Below are 13747 nucleotides of genomic sequence, written 5' to 3' on the forward strand. Positions count from 1 at the left end.
TAACAATGGTCACACGTCACTCAATAGTTTTGCACTATAGGTCAGATGTACTAAATGAGTGCTAAAAATAAGGGATCATAAATTGTGCCAGTCTTTAATTTTATGAGGCGACCTATGTGGTAATAGAATGCATCGCAAAACATTCAGTCGCAGTGGGTCATAGTACAATATGCCAAATATTATTTAAGCAGGTCGCTTTCGTGACCTGCCCTACGATTAGGTACAAAACCAGCGATTATTGCCCTTAAGGAACAATATACCAACATCTCTGAATTTTCAAACCCAAATTGGAAGCCTTTTTTAATGCAGCCTGCTTTTCTTAAAGGAACTGGAGCTGCTTTTCAAAAGCAAATGTCTTCCGCTTTGTGATAACACTGGGGAGAGAGGGCAGTAGACCCCTTAATCAGGGTCTACTCCTCCCCCCCCCCCCAAGGCTGCCGACATTATTCACACAGGGGCAGGTGCCATAAAAGAACACCTCCCTCTTCACGAATGAGTTGCCACCTCCTTTAAGGTGTCCATAACGGACGGACCAACTGTTTGCGGCCACAATTCTGGGAGTGCACCATTGATACATACCAGAACAAATCGCAATTAGGAGTGAACACCCCTCTCACACGGCTTCCTAACTGAGATTTGGTGCGGCTACGTAAACTCATTTTGCGAGTCTTAAATGCTTTTCTGACTTACAAAAGGTGTTTACTTGGTGAAGCACGGTCAGTGTGTCCCTTGACAGCTCTTTTACGCTTGCATTGATGATATGGCATGAGAGAAAAGGCAATGTGTTGCTTAATTTGCACGGGAGCATGCAAGCATCTGTAGACCGTTGTGTAATACCAAAGTGCCAGGGGGGAGGGGTGGGGGGGGTGTTTAGGCGGGTCAACAGAAAGCAGATGTGCACGCCTGTTACGCGCTGGGACACTTTCGATAATATAGCCTAGACAGCGTGTGAGCTGTAGGTATAGTAGAGGGACTGCTTAGCCTGTTGCTAATTGCAATAGGGTGAATAGTCTTTCTGCCGGATAATAAAAATAAAAAAATCTCATGAGTCGATATAAGTCCGAAGGGTGGAAGCAGATTTATAGTTTGTAAAACTTGCACTAGAAGAGCAGAGGGTGCAACCGGCCAGGATTACATTACGATAAGTTTTAAACTGTCTCCAACACAAGCAAGCTGAAACCTTTGAGATGCTAGAACACGGTGTTTGTGTTAGGGGACCAGAAAGGAGACCTGGTCTGCAAGGAGAAGCAAAAGGAGGCAAGGAGAAAGTATGAAGGAAATACAGGAAAACTTCTTGTGCAAGTGTTCGTTGCTTACTAAAGAGAAAATGTGAAAGTAGCAAAGGCAAGCCCAGCTGCAAGACATCTGGAAATGGTCCAGTGCTCACCATTAGTCTTTGCCTAAAGGGCAACCAATGTCAGTGTTAAAGTAATTCTTGAACTACTGGGGTGAAATACAAGGAAGGGTGCCAATGCACACAGCATGGTTTCAGTGTATGGGAGGAAGAGGAAGAGTGGTAATTTTCAAGCTGGTGCACAACATGGGTAGAGGCTGCACAGAACTAGGGGCTAGAAGGCCATCATTAAAAGGCAATACGTGTTCCAATGCAAAGGTGCTGGGCTGAGGAATTTCTGGCATTAAATCTTTACCTCTGCAACAGCATATGCAATTCAAGGACCTCAGTTGTCTTCCACAGGTCCACCTCGAAAGAAAGACATCTGAAGGGACTGATGCGGGACAATGATGGTCAAACTTTTCAGATGACTTGAAGTTTTGGGAGCCCAAATAAAGACCTCTATCAGAGTCTGAATGTGAGAGAAGGGTGTCCACATCACTATGATCTTTCGAAGATGAAAGCCTCTATTTGAAGTGTGTACATGTTCAGCAGAAATCCCAAGGCTAGTCTCCCCACATCCTCGACCTTAGGTAAACAGCCCTGCACTTAGATAAGTCCGAAAGTGTATGCGAAATAAGCACCATGAATGACGTCAGTATCGGCATCAATGACAAAAGGATTAGCATGGTCTGTGGTAGCAAAATATGGACTATTGGGGTTAATATGGCATCAAAAGCACCAACGGGATTGACAAGTGCCAGGGTAGAGGAAGCCTATGGAGGCTAAAACATAGCTAGCAAATCCTATGCTGGCACTTGAGAGGGGGCATCGCCAGGATCTGGAAAAGCCAGAAGTTGGTCTAACAACAGAACCAGAAGGAGCTAGGCACCAGTGCACCTTCAGGCCATAGTCAGGGAATGGGCCTATCAGCCAGATAACCTGCCCTGTGACCTAATGAGATGTTGGTGAGAAGGATTCCCTCCTTGGTAATTCCAAAACTTGGTGAGGGCGGTTTTCTCTGTGGACTAAGCCTTCCTTCTGTACTTGTCTCAACAACGGGATCAAAGTGGAAATGACTCAGTTGCTCGCCGCAACCCAGGTCCTTCCTAGTTCTCGTTAGCCATCTAATGCATGGAGCCATGACCCGTAGCAGAGGTGCGCACAAGATGCCTACTCAAGGGGTCCAAAAAGGATGCCCGAGAGAGAAAGGAATGATATCAATAGAATCCTGACCTTTTCAGAGGAGATCTATTCCTAAATGTACTGCAACCAATATTTTGGTAGTGAAATTCTAAGTGAGAGCAGCAACAGATTCACGGCAAAGGGTGCAGAAAAAAGCAACGTCAGCTTTCAAGGGTGGCACCATATATACAGTTCCATGACATCACATCATTGAAAGCATCGGAGTCAAACTGTTCCCATGGCACCACCTACTAACACAGGAGGGATATTTAATTTTTCCAAATTCAGTCAAGTGCCTGAGGAAAATCCTGCAGTAAAGAACCTGCAGGCAGAAGTAGCCATCAAAATGTTATGAATGCAATGCTATCTGGATAGAACAGAACTTTTCTATTATTGGCTGAGTGACTGAACAGTGTAACCGAAAGTGAGGCCTTCATCGGAGCCAGTAGCACTTCTATGTATAAGGCAAAACGCACTGGTGATACTAAGCATACTTGTCGAGCACAATGACGAACTGAAAAAGATGTAGATTGGATCACAATAATACATAATGATGAAACCTTGACAGATTATCGCTGTGACAAAGCAGTTAGCGAAGCTATACAAATCAGACATTTTCAGAAGAGAACACAAACAGTCCCTGTCCGTCCTACTGAATTCTTTCTCTGGGTGTAGAAAAATATGACCAATTTGGGCCTCATCAGTATGGACGATGTCAATGATAGTAATGCTCCAATTGGCAAGCTCAGCAGTAGATAAACTGGCTGTAATACATGCTGCTTCACTGCCACCATCTCAGCTAAGAGAGGATTCACCCAGTTGGCGAATATTTTTTCAAATATTTTCCAATTAGAATTTTACAGTAATATTGACTAGTGAGAACTGCAGAGTTTCTGATCTTTATTTTTTTTGGGGGGGGGGCTGGGGATATGGCAATAAAGATATGAAGACAGGTTTCAGGATAAACCATAATTTTGTGGTGTGGCATACTCCTTGCAAAGAAGAGGCACATACATCTGGTGCTTTGTGTGAAATTAGTCAGGTAGCTTATTCTCCCCCTAGCCTCAAAGAATTCTGAGAGGCTGAATGTTTGTGTTAACTTCCCCTGTACCCCATCAGATTGGGAACATTACAAAAAGAGAACAATAGTTCCATGTACTATGTGATCTCAGTTGTCACCAGGTGCTCTTCTTCAAGATAAACTGTCGAGAAAGGCATAAGACACTAGTCTGGATGGCTCTACCTCTATAAATGGCTTAATATCCTAATACACAATTGCACTCACTGTTCAACCGATACACAATCTTGAGGAATCCCACAAATAAGAACACTGGTTGACTACACAATTCATAAAAAGTTGAGTTAACATAGCTTCACTAAAGCTCGACTCTCATGAATATCTCAGGAATATTAGTGTACAAAGGTTAATGTTTAACTTGGCAATTTTACTGATCATTGGCATAATGTCCCATACAAAAGCTCAAGTCAACGGAATCTAAAAGGAGGAGGACATTAGCCTAAAGGAATACTCTCACACAGAGGGTTTCGTTTTTAAAGGAGGCACCACAACCTGGGAACCCCACCTCATATGTAACCACGCATTTACAAACACCCACAATACATACTCAGAGGGGTGGAACAATTATGATCTGCACCACCGATTTTCTAGATAGAAAGCGAAGAGTCAATACCCTGCGTAAGGTTCAAGCAAAAGGGCTGTATCCCACCACGACAATAAGATGCCAGCAGATGTTAGCCGTACCTTGACTGGGGGCGAGTGCTTGCAATGTTCAACACTCCGTCCATCATTTCCTTTGGTTTTGCTTTGTTCGCCATAAGTTGGCAGGGTATGCTCAGACGTGAGTCCCTTGCTCACTTTGCCACTGGATTCAAGCAAGCCTGGCTGAAGACGGCTGAAATGCCAGAAACCGGTCCTAGGAAGCTTGTTTCCGGTCCAGGGAAGACATGGCTTGGCAGTTCGGGCTGGACTGTTCCCATGAGGCACAGGGTCAGACTGATTTGCATATGGCCATGTCTGAACTGGGGTGGCAGAGTGGGCTAAAGAACGGTGATGGATTAAACCCAGATCAGTTGACTGGGGGTGAGTGCTTGCAATGTTCAACACTCCGTCCATCATTTCCTTTAGTTTTGCTGAGGGCTGGTAGCTACATATGCACAAAACACTACCACTTTGGATGAACTCCAAAACCCAGTAGAGTGTAGCACAGTCTCGGTCATGCAGAGAACTAATTAGGGGACAAGTGGCATGAGTTTCCTATACCAAAAAACATACTTACCCTGCCAAAGCATAACAAGCATTGGCAAACCCAATAGTTCTCACCTTTTGGATCGGTCAGTGCAGACCTATTGGCCTTGCTAAAGCTGTTCAGAAAACGAAAAAAGAAAAAGGCTAATGCTGATCAGCATTGACAAAAAGATACAAAAACAAAAAAAAGCCATAATAATGCATGTGCCAAACATGTGCATTAGGTGTGATGCTACACTGGCACAGCATCATGATACATATGTGCATGTATATATATGTGCACATACACATCATTACGCTGGGCCATAGTAGCGTCATGATGCATAAGTGTACATGCGCACACACACATCATATGTCATTACATTGCTGCCATTCCAAGCAGGCGTACACACATTTCAGAGCAGTAAATTAAAAACTAACATTGGAAAAACAAATAGGTCTGGCTTATTTAAGGAGGACACGTTTTTTGATGTAATGGACATATGTTGTTGATTAATATATATGCATGCACCCAGTGTATGTATTTAAAAAATCTGCATAATGCAGTATCATATCCAAAACAGAAGGTTAAGCTCCATAGAAATCTAGGAGCTATGCAAAGGATTCATTCTGCCCGCGAAAGTCAAATTCACATAATTAGATGTAAAAACATGTTAGTTAAAGATTGTGTGAGAGACATTTAAGGTGTGATTCTATATTTCAGTCGTAATGAAAAAACTTCATGATGAAAAACCACGGTCACTTTAATTTATCTGCCTAGTGTCGACTCTGGGAAGAATATTGTTATATGTTTTATGCTACAAAATGCAATATAAGGAATCCATCTGAAATCATATATCCTGCTTAACCTCAAACTAACAGCATGAACATGACACAGGTACATAATGGACAGCAGATATACAGGACCTCCTTACAAAAAGAACAGGTGCATGCCAGTGGCAGCAACACAAACACCACACACAACATAACAGCAGTAAACCAATAATTATGATACCACATACAGAAAATGCAACCGCAGTGCAAACTTCCTCCATGTTCACAGGACGTTAAATGCGGAAGGATTTACATGGGAAGCATTAATCAAATATGTGTATGTGCGAGAATAAGATTTGTTTAGGTGGGAGGGTGCATGTAATAATGTAATTTTGAGCTGGGGTGCATAATGGTGCAGTTTCGGTGTGTGTGTGTGGTATGTCTGACAAGGCAATGTGTGTTGGTGCAGTGTGTTCAATGGTGGGATGGTGTGTATTAGCAAACGTGTGCGTTTCGATGTGTGAAGTTGTGTGAGTGTGTTTTGTGCATATGTGTCTGTGTGGATTGTAAGAAGTTGGCAGGCAATTATAATCGCATTTATATAGTCCATACTAGCTCTAACTAGGTTTTAAAGCACTTTAAGCTGGACAGCACGCGCTCCAAAGCCCAAGGTTAGTGATTACTCCAGTGTTACTGGTTAATGTTAGCTATTGTGTACTCAACAAATCATTCCATGCTTTCGTTCCAGTTTCTTAGCAATAGGTTACATTAATAGGAGTTTGGTGTGATCATTTGGGGGGGGGGTTAGGTGAGTTCATGTACATGGTTGTTGGGGTTAGTATAGAAGTTTGCACAGAATTAGTACTGTTAAGTTGCAGGGGTATGACTTTCAATGAAGAGGTTGCAATCTTTGATGTGTTGTGGGTAGTTTTCAACAATACAATAATAGAGATTAAGTCAAACATGCATGTGACTGAGACGGTTGTGCTCGGAGAGGGAGGAGGCATCCGGATTTTGGAAGGGAAAGAAGAGTCATTTGAAAGAAAAAAAAGAAAAGTAACAATCAGAAGTTAGGTCAGCTTTCATGCCATATGTAGAAATATAGAGGTTGCTTTTTAGGTCGAGCCTAGCATTGCAGCCCATGCGTTGCTCGCTCTGCGAGGCATGGTGTTAGTTCTTTTTGGAAAATAGGGAGCCTCCTAATTGTGTCCACTCTCATACCCTAAAAATCAAAACAGGACCAGTGACAGCCTGGGCATTTTTGTGGGGTAAGGGCGCTAATATTGTATTAATATATTGTTGTTGCATGTATGTAGCTCTTTATATTCTAGCAACCCCTTGTAAAGCGTGCACCATAAATTTAACGGCTTCTTTGCGCTCGTTTTGCTACCCCAGGAGAACCCGTGAACTGCAGCCAGAGCTGAGCCAACTAAACTATCCAATTGGCAATTGATAACATATTTTATATAGCCTAGTTTACCATGTGCATAACACTCTAAATACCAGTTGTCCCTATCACCTGGCTGAATGTATTTGCCTTGAAAGAATGAAAGGTGAGTTAGCCCAATCGAGAGTGCAAGCCGAGAACTGAAGCTTGCACGCACACCTCAGCAGCAAGCACTTAACATACTGGGGTTTGTTACCACCTACGTAAGATTACTGGGACCAAACTCAAATGTTTATTTATGCGTAAAGTATGTTCGAGGAACTCAGTCCCTCGACTAAAATAGAGCATCTATTGCAATACATGCCGAGAGCCAAAACGCATTAACAGGTGTGGCTGGGCCGGCTTGACTGTGTTCAGTGTATCCACTTTGGAGGTGACCGTCGCAGTGAACACTTGTGTGGCACAAATTCATGCCATGCAGGACGCACACCGATTTTAGTATCAACTTAACCTACAGAACAACCTCGCTGGGTTTAAAGTGAAACTTGTGACTTCTAGGGTGCAGCCAATCCAATCTCTTAAAACGTAGATTCAATTATGCTAAAAAAAAAAAAAAAAAAAAAAACTACTAGCATGTCTGCACCAGTTCCATTAGCAGCGCGCACATGAAGTCCTCCCAGAGGCGCTAAAGAGCTTCCAGTGTGAAGCTTTCGCTCTGCAAGGCATGCTGTAGTAGGGTATGTTTTAGAAGTGGAGTGGAAGCCCCCCCCATACTTTTCATTGGCTGATGTCATTGTCCTTGGTAAATGCTGGCTTCCGATGGATAATGAGGCTTCTTAGTCCCTCCTTTTACCGCTCTGTCTCCTTTTGTTACCGTCCATCAGGACTGGATCTTTTACTTGCGGCATTACACTGTCTCCTTCATTAGTCAGTAAGCACTCTTTTCACCTCAGCAAATAGGGAAACCCCATGTGGAGATGACCACAATAAGTGCAAGCTAAATTATTTTAAATATTTTAAACAAACGGAGTATTCCATTTTATAAACATAATTTAAGCTTTACACCTGGTCATTGAGTTGAGGTGACATCGTCCAATACGGCCTAATGCAGTAAATTAGGAGTCTGCTGAAGGGCACTTCCATTTGGTCGCAAACTAATGAGACACGTTTTTTACTCTCACCCATTTGCACCATACTAAGACTCGGTGTGCCATCGGTGCATCAAACGCTACCACTTTATTGCGGACTTTCCTGTTGCACTTTTCCGTAGGTGAACTCTTTCATGGCGGCTGGCGTCATAGTGATTTCCACACTGAGCTCTTCGGCGCCTCCACCGCCCTGCCTCGCCTCGGCCTCGAGTGTTTGGACATTACCCGACTTCCAGCGTCGTCTCATTCCCTGCATTCCCATTCATTGCTGTCCAACTCCCTACTGAGGCGACACGAGCTCTCCCTTAAAATGGATTCCCACTCGCTTTTGTCTACCACTGACATTACCCTAGTGCCTCGTGCACATCGTACCCAACTAGTACTGAAAGACGGAGTATTATCTGAGCGGTTGCTAAATTCAAGCTACTGTTTTCCAGGCGTTTGCCTTGTCTGTCCCAGACACAAACCCATCACGTCCCACTGCGAGATCGAGGGAGAGGCCTGAGCTTTCTTCCAGTTTCGAGGCAACTGCATCTTTCTAACTGCATAGCTGGGGTAAAAAAGCATTTGCAATGCAATAGGTCTCGCATTTACGAGAATTTAAGCTATTGGCATTGTAAATGACAATGTGTTTTATTTATGTTTTAAAAACCAAAACATGATTAAAAAGCATTTTCATTTACAATGCCAATAGCTCAAACTTGCGTAAATGTGAGACCTATTGCATTGCAAATGCTTGTTTGGATAGCATGCAATTTGACGAAGCAACACTGTAAAAAGAAACTGACTAATTTATACGTTAAAATAGTGATATATTAGGTACTTTTGATAGATACCGGAATTAGCCAAACATTCTCTCTACTGCAAGGACACCCCTAGATTGCCACTTCAGCAATGCCAGCTGATCAGCGCAGTGGTTGGGAGCATACTGTAATGGCTGGACGCATATACTGAGAAATATCAACAGCTTTAGGCTTTGCTCCAATGAAACAGTAACCTCATGATTATAGCAACGAGAGAATATATAGGGGTAAATTATGCTAACATTGAGATGGAGATTCTGCAAACGCTGAAGTGGATGCCTGGTGAGGTTATCCTCAAGGTGGCTCACGGCATTAATTAAAATAAGGACCCTTTTGGATGCCCTCCGATTGCAGCATGGACCTCTCTAGACAGCGGAAGTGTACTTCCTTCATTCCTTTGGATGGAGGGTGAAGATCCAGACACCTAGGTGAAAGGGATGGTGAATGGGATCCCTTTAAAAATTAAATGAAGACTGTATTAGCAAGGGGTTGCTGATTAGACTTCCTGAAGCAATGTCCTTTGGCGAATGGTGGGGGAGGCTGGGACTGCAGTCAGAAGCATCACTACACAAAGTCGGTGAAGGAGAACAGTCAGGAAAAAACATTTACATTCAGGTAACAACAACTAAAGTTTTTTGTGAGGTGTTCAGTCCTCTCAAATGGTCAGTAAGCCTTTCTGTAACAATATCTGAAATGCTAATTACTCCCCTGCATGAGTCTGAGGGAGGTTTCAGAAGATTATTTACCATATTGTCCCTTTTCAGTTTGTACTGGTGAGGTTTTCGGGAACTGGTTGTATTACAACCGTTTCTGTATTTCATGCAGAGCCCTGCTGTCAACATCACACTGACCCTTGGTGCTGTACAGAACAGGTTCAATTAATACCCAGGTATGTGGCAGTTTGTATACCTTTATGGCCAGAACAGGAAAAAATATGCAATACTGCCCACATAAAGGCTGCAATAAAAGCCATGTACTCCATTCCAGGCGCAAGCAGCAAATACCTGCGTTTTTTGCTTTCCTGGCATGGGTGTAGACTCTCAAATAACTCTAAGACACCTTCTAGTTTAGTCTGCAGCTTATTTCTGCACATCTGGGGATAATGTGTTCAGGTTGTTAATTGTACTCTTTAAAGTTATCAGCCCTTCCCACAAACATTTTCTGCATAGCTTTGAGGAGCTGAGTAACAACTGCATAGGGGAGGGTACTTAAACATGCGTTGATTACATTTATTTTCTCATTTATTTAATTCCTAGAATTACTTTTTAATGGCAGTTAGGGTTGACAGTGTAAGAGTAAGGATTCTTTCTTCTTTGATAACACACATACCCTTTCTCTGTTTTAGGGAGCAGTAGATATTCCAATAACAGAAAGATATACGTTTTCAGTTTAGAAAACAGATGGCCTATCCTTCAGCAGCATTAGCATTTCAAGCCTTGGGTGCCTAGAGACATTTACTGGTGAATGTAGCTCTCTTTAAGTACTCTATAGCGTACTTTATAGTGTACAATAACCTCTAAAGTACAAAATATATATACATTTACTCTACATGTTAAATCGATTTAAAGTTTTGGTTATACCTTCACTTTGAAACTCATCCACGACATTATGCCTCTCTTCCACCCCAGTCCGCAACTGCAATTATTTCTCTTGTCATGCTTTTTTTTTTTTTTTTAAGTGAAACTCGAAAGGAAGCGCCCAACATCAGATTGGGAAAGACACTACATAAACCAAGCACTGGTAAAGCAAATAGGTCTGGTCTACGCAGAAAGTAGAGTTGAGTGGCGTAGAAGGCGTGGCAAAGTGTAGAGTGAAGTGGAGTATAGAGGCATAGAGTAGCGTTGAGTGGAATGTAGTAGCACTGAGTAGGGGTATTGTGTGTAGTAGCACTGAGTAGGGGTATTGTGTGGAGTGAAGTAGCACAGGGTGGAGAGGCATAGACTGGAGTGTAGTGTTATGGCGTAGAGTAAAGCGGCGTAGAGGGGAGCGGTGTGGGGTGGAGTAGAGAGGCGTGAAGTAGGGTGGCATGGAGTAAAGTAGAGTGGCATAGATAACATCGGCGTAGAGTAGTACAGCTGTGAGTGTAAGTAACTAGAGTGTCGATAGAGAGGGCAAATAGGGTTAAAGCAACACAATTAAGAGCAACACAATTAAGAAGCTGTATGCCTGTGTTAAAAGTAGAAAAGCAACATTGCACATCAAGGAATAATACTGAAATGCTTCAAAAAGACAAGTAAGAACAAAGATGAGGAAGAACACATGTATTTGGTCCATGCTCCAGCGAAGAGCCAACAAACTAACAGAAGATAAGCCTATGGGAGTTAAGCAATCAGAAGACCACAAAGTAGTGACACAACGAAAACAACTAATGGTATGCTGTGGGAGGGTTGTAAGCCCACTGAATTGCAAACAATACATCTCACAGTACAGCGCATGTGGATTGTAGGCAGGACCTAACAAGACCATAGCGGGTGGAAAGTGTAGATGTTACTGCAGAGAGAGAGGCATGCATTTGCTAGTATAAGCCCTGGTAAAATGCTCAACTGCTTAGGCCCCCTCTTACTATCCCCCCACTGCAAATCAGAGTATATGACTCCTTATTGGTCTGTCATCTCAAACCTGGAGTGGGGGAAGTTTTAATCAAAATCACTTCTATGTGCTAAAGAGGGAGAGCAATGGATCGACGGGGAGAGGTGGGCGAGTCACTGAAGGATCGAGCCCTGAGCCTGTTCTGGCTCAGCTCAAGGTCCTGTTGGAACCTTGAGCAAAAAATATCTGAGCTTTCATGTGGCTTCTGCCTACCAGCCTCCCTCTACCCAGCATGTGGTCTCACAGCTGCTGACTTTGTACCTGGGGAACCAAGGTTCAAGTCTTGATATCAGCTTAACATACAACATACTGTGATTCTAGGCAAATCATTTTACTCTGCCTATAAATAATACATGTTAACTTGTGCAAGGTAGCTGGTGCTCATGTAAGGCGTTTTAAGTTTCCACTATATAAAACTGTATAAAAATGTAAGTAAAAACAAAGCCTTAACATAAGGGCAAACCAAATAGATAGATACCCACTTACAGGCTTATTTGCACAAAGTGAAAACCTAGATAAATCCCGGCTTCCCCACGTAAATTGTGTAATCTAAAGCAAATATTTTATTTCACTAAAACGTTTGTCTTTATTAAAGTCAAAGTGTCCAAAGAAATACACTTTTTTGAATTTAGAAGAGATTATATTCTGCATGAAGTTTGTTTGATTTACACAGCAAACCTTTTCAGGGCTCGGCTCCTGCACACGCTCAAAGATCCGAGCCGGGCCGTTGGCTGGGCTCTGGCTCGCCTCACCATGTTAATTTGTTGGCTCGCACACCTCTACCGGCGAGTAGGAACAGGCAGCTGCGCTACCAGAGAGCTTGGCCAGGGTAGAAAAACATTATCACTTCAAACTGTGTACCCATGTGGTCACATTTGACAGAAAAAGCCACTAGCTCCACACTGAAATCACGAGGATGGTGGGAGGCGGGGGAGTTGATAAATAATGTACCATCTTTCTCTGTGAATCTATTCAGTAACATTTCCATTTTAAGTTGCTAATATAAGGTATGAGAACGAAGTAATAGCAGAACAAAACCGGAATATGGACTCAATAAATAAGAATAAAGTCAGTCATTAAATAACATACACAAATAATACGGCATGGTCTCTTATTGTAGGAGCATTGATTACAAGGTATATAGTCTATATTGCGTGCTGATAAATGAAAGTTCTTACCGTCACATGCAAAAACTGGAATGCCAAGTTTTATAACATTTTGTAGAATTTGAGAGTTCACCGTTCCGGAGAATGAAGTTACAACAAGTAGTTACTTTCCGCTGAAGGACAAAACGGCCTTACTTTGTTCGGCAAATACATTTTGCCATTAGTGCTGTTGCAATAACAACAATCCACCAACTGGGAAAAAACTACGGCTGCTGCTCCAGCAAACTTTTCAGGTCTTGCAGTGGAATACTAATCACGGTACTTCCGGTCTGGCACTCTATTCCCACAATGCTCCATTTTGTAGTTTTTGAATACTGTTTTGATGAGGCACACCGCCCCTGCATCCCTTGACATATTCTCAACACTTTTTAGGTCACGGTGTTACCGGAACTTTTGCAACGTGTAACTTTGATTCTCACAATGAAGGGATTATTTATTTGCTTTGAAAGTCGCCAAAGTCACACGTTGCATTTTAAAACTGCGTAAAGGCTGTGCATACGAGGAAGTAATATCATATACGACATAATGTGAGCAGCTAGCATACATGCGACATTCCCTATTTAGCTGGGAGTCTTCTGATCGTTTTCAAAGCTAAAATTATCTTATTTTAGATTTTCCCTCTTAAAATAACCTTCACTTCAATGCACGTTGATTCCTCCCTCTTAGCTGGTCCCTTATGCTGGCATGTGGGAATACAACACTGCAAGCGAGAACAACCCTCAAGTCAGTGACTTTCCTGTTAAGTTGAAATGGAGCTCGAAGACTGTATTTAAATAATACGCGTGTGTTTTTTTCATTGAGTTTATTGATGAAGCCTGTAATGTAATGCTGGGAAAGGACTTTTTCAGAAGTGGATTTAATAATCATCTGTAACTTAGAAACTCATTAATGCAACACGTTTCGTTCTGTTAATGTATATTTTGAGGTGCTTTGACACAAGTACACATATAAAGACACTGCATGGAAAAGATATGTACCCTATTCCAAAACCTACGACAAATACATTCTAACTTTAGTATTCTTTTCTGAACTGAAAAAAGTTTATAAGTTTTAGTGCCAATATTGGCAACACACTCCCCATCACACATACAGCAATCTCCTGATGAAATAAACACAC

The 13747-nt window shown here is 42.4% G+C and overlaps 1 protein-coding gene across 1 annotated transcript in view; it reads right to left on the bottom strand.

Moving 5' to 3' along the window:
• The window catches only part of EXTL2 (exostosin like glycosyltransferase 2), a 75744-nt gene extending 62825 nt beyond the window's left edge, over positions 1-12919 (bottom strand). The window contains exon 1 of the mRNA XM_085601903.1: positions 12643-12919. The gene's annotated coding sequence lies outside the window, so the exon portion shown is untranslated. The remainder of the gene's footprint in view (positions 1-12642) is intronic.
• Between the last annotated feature and the right edge of the window lie 828 nt (positions 12920-13747).

Source organism: Triturus cristatus, chromosome 4_2 (genome assembly GCF_964204655.1).
Source record: "Triturus cristatus chromosome 4_2, aTriCri1.1, whole genome shotgun sequence".
In the NCBI taxonomy this organism is placed as follows: domain Eukaryota; kingdom Metazoa; phylum Chordata; class Amphibia; order Caudata; family Salamandridae; genus Triturus; species Triturus cristatus.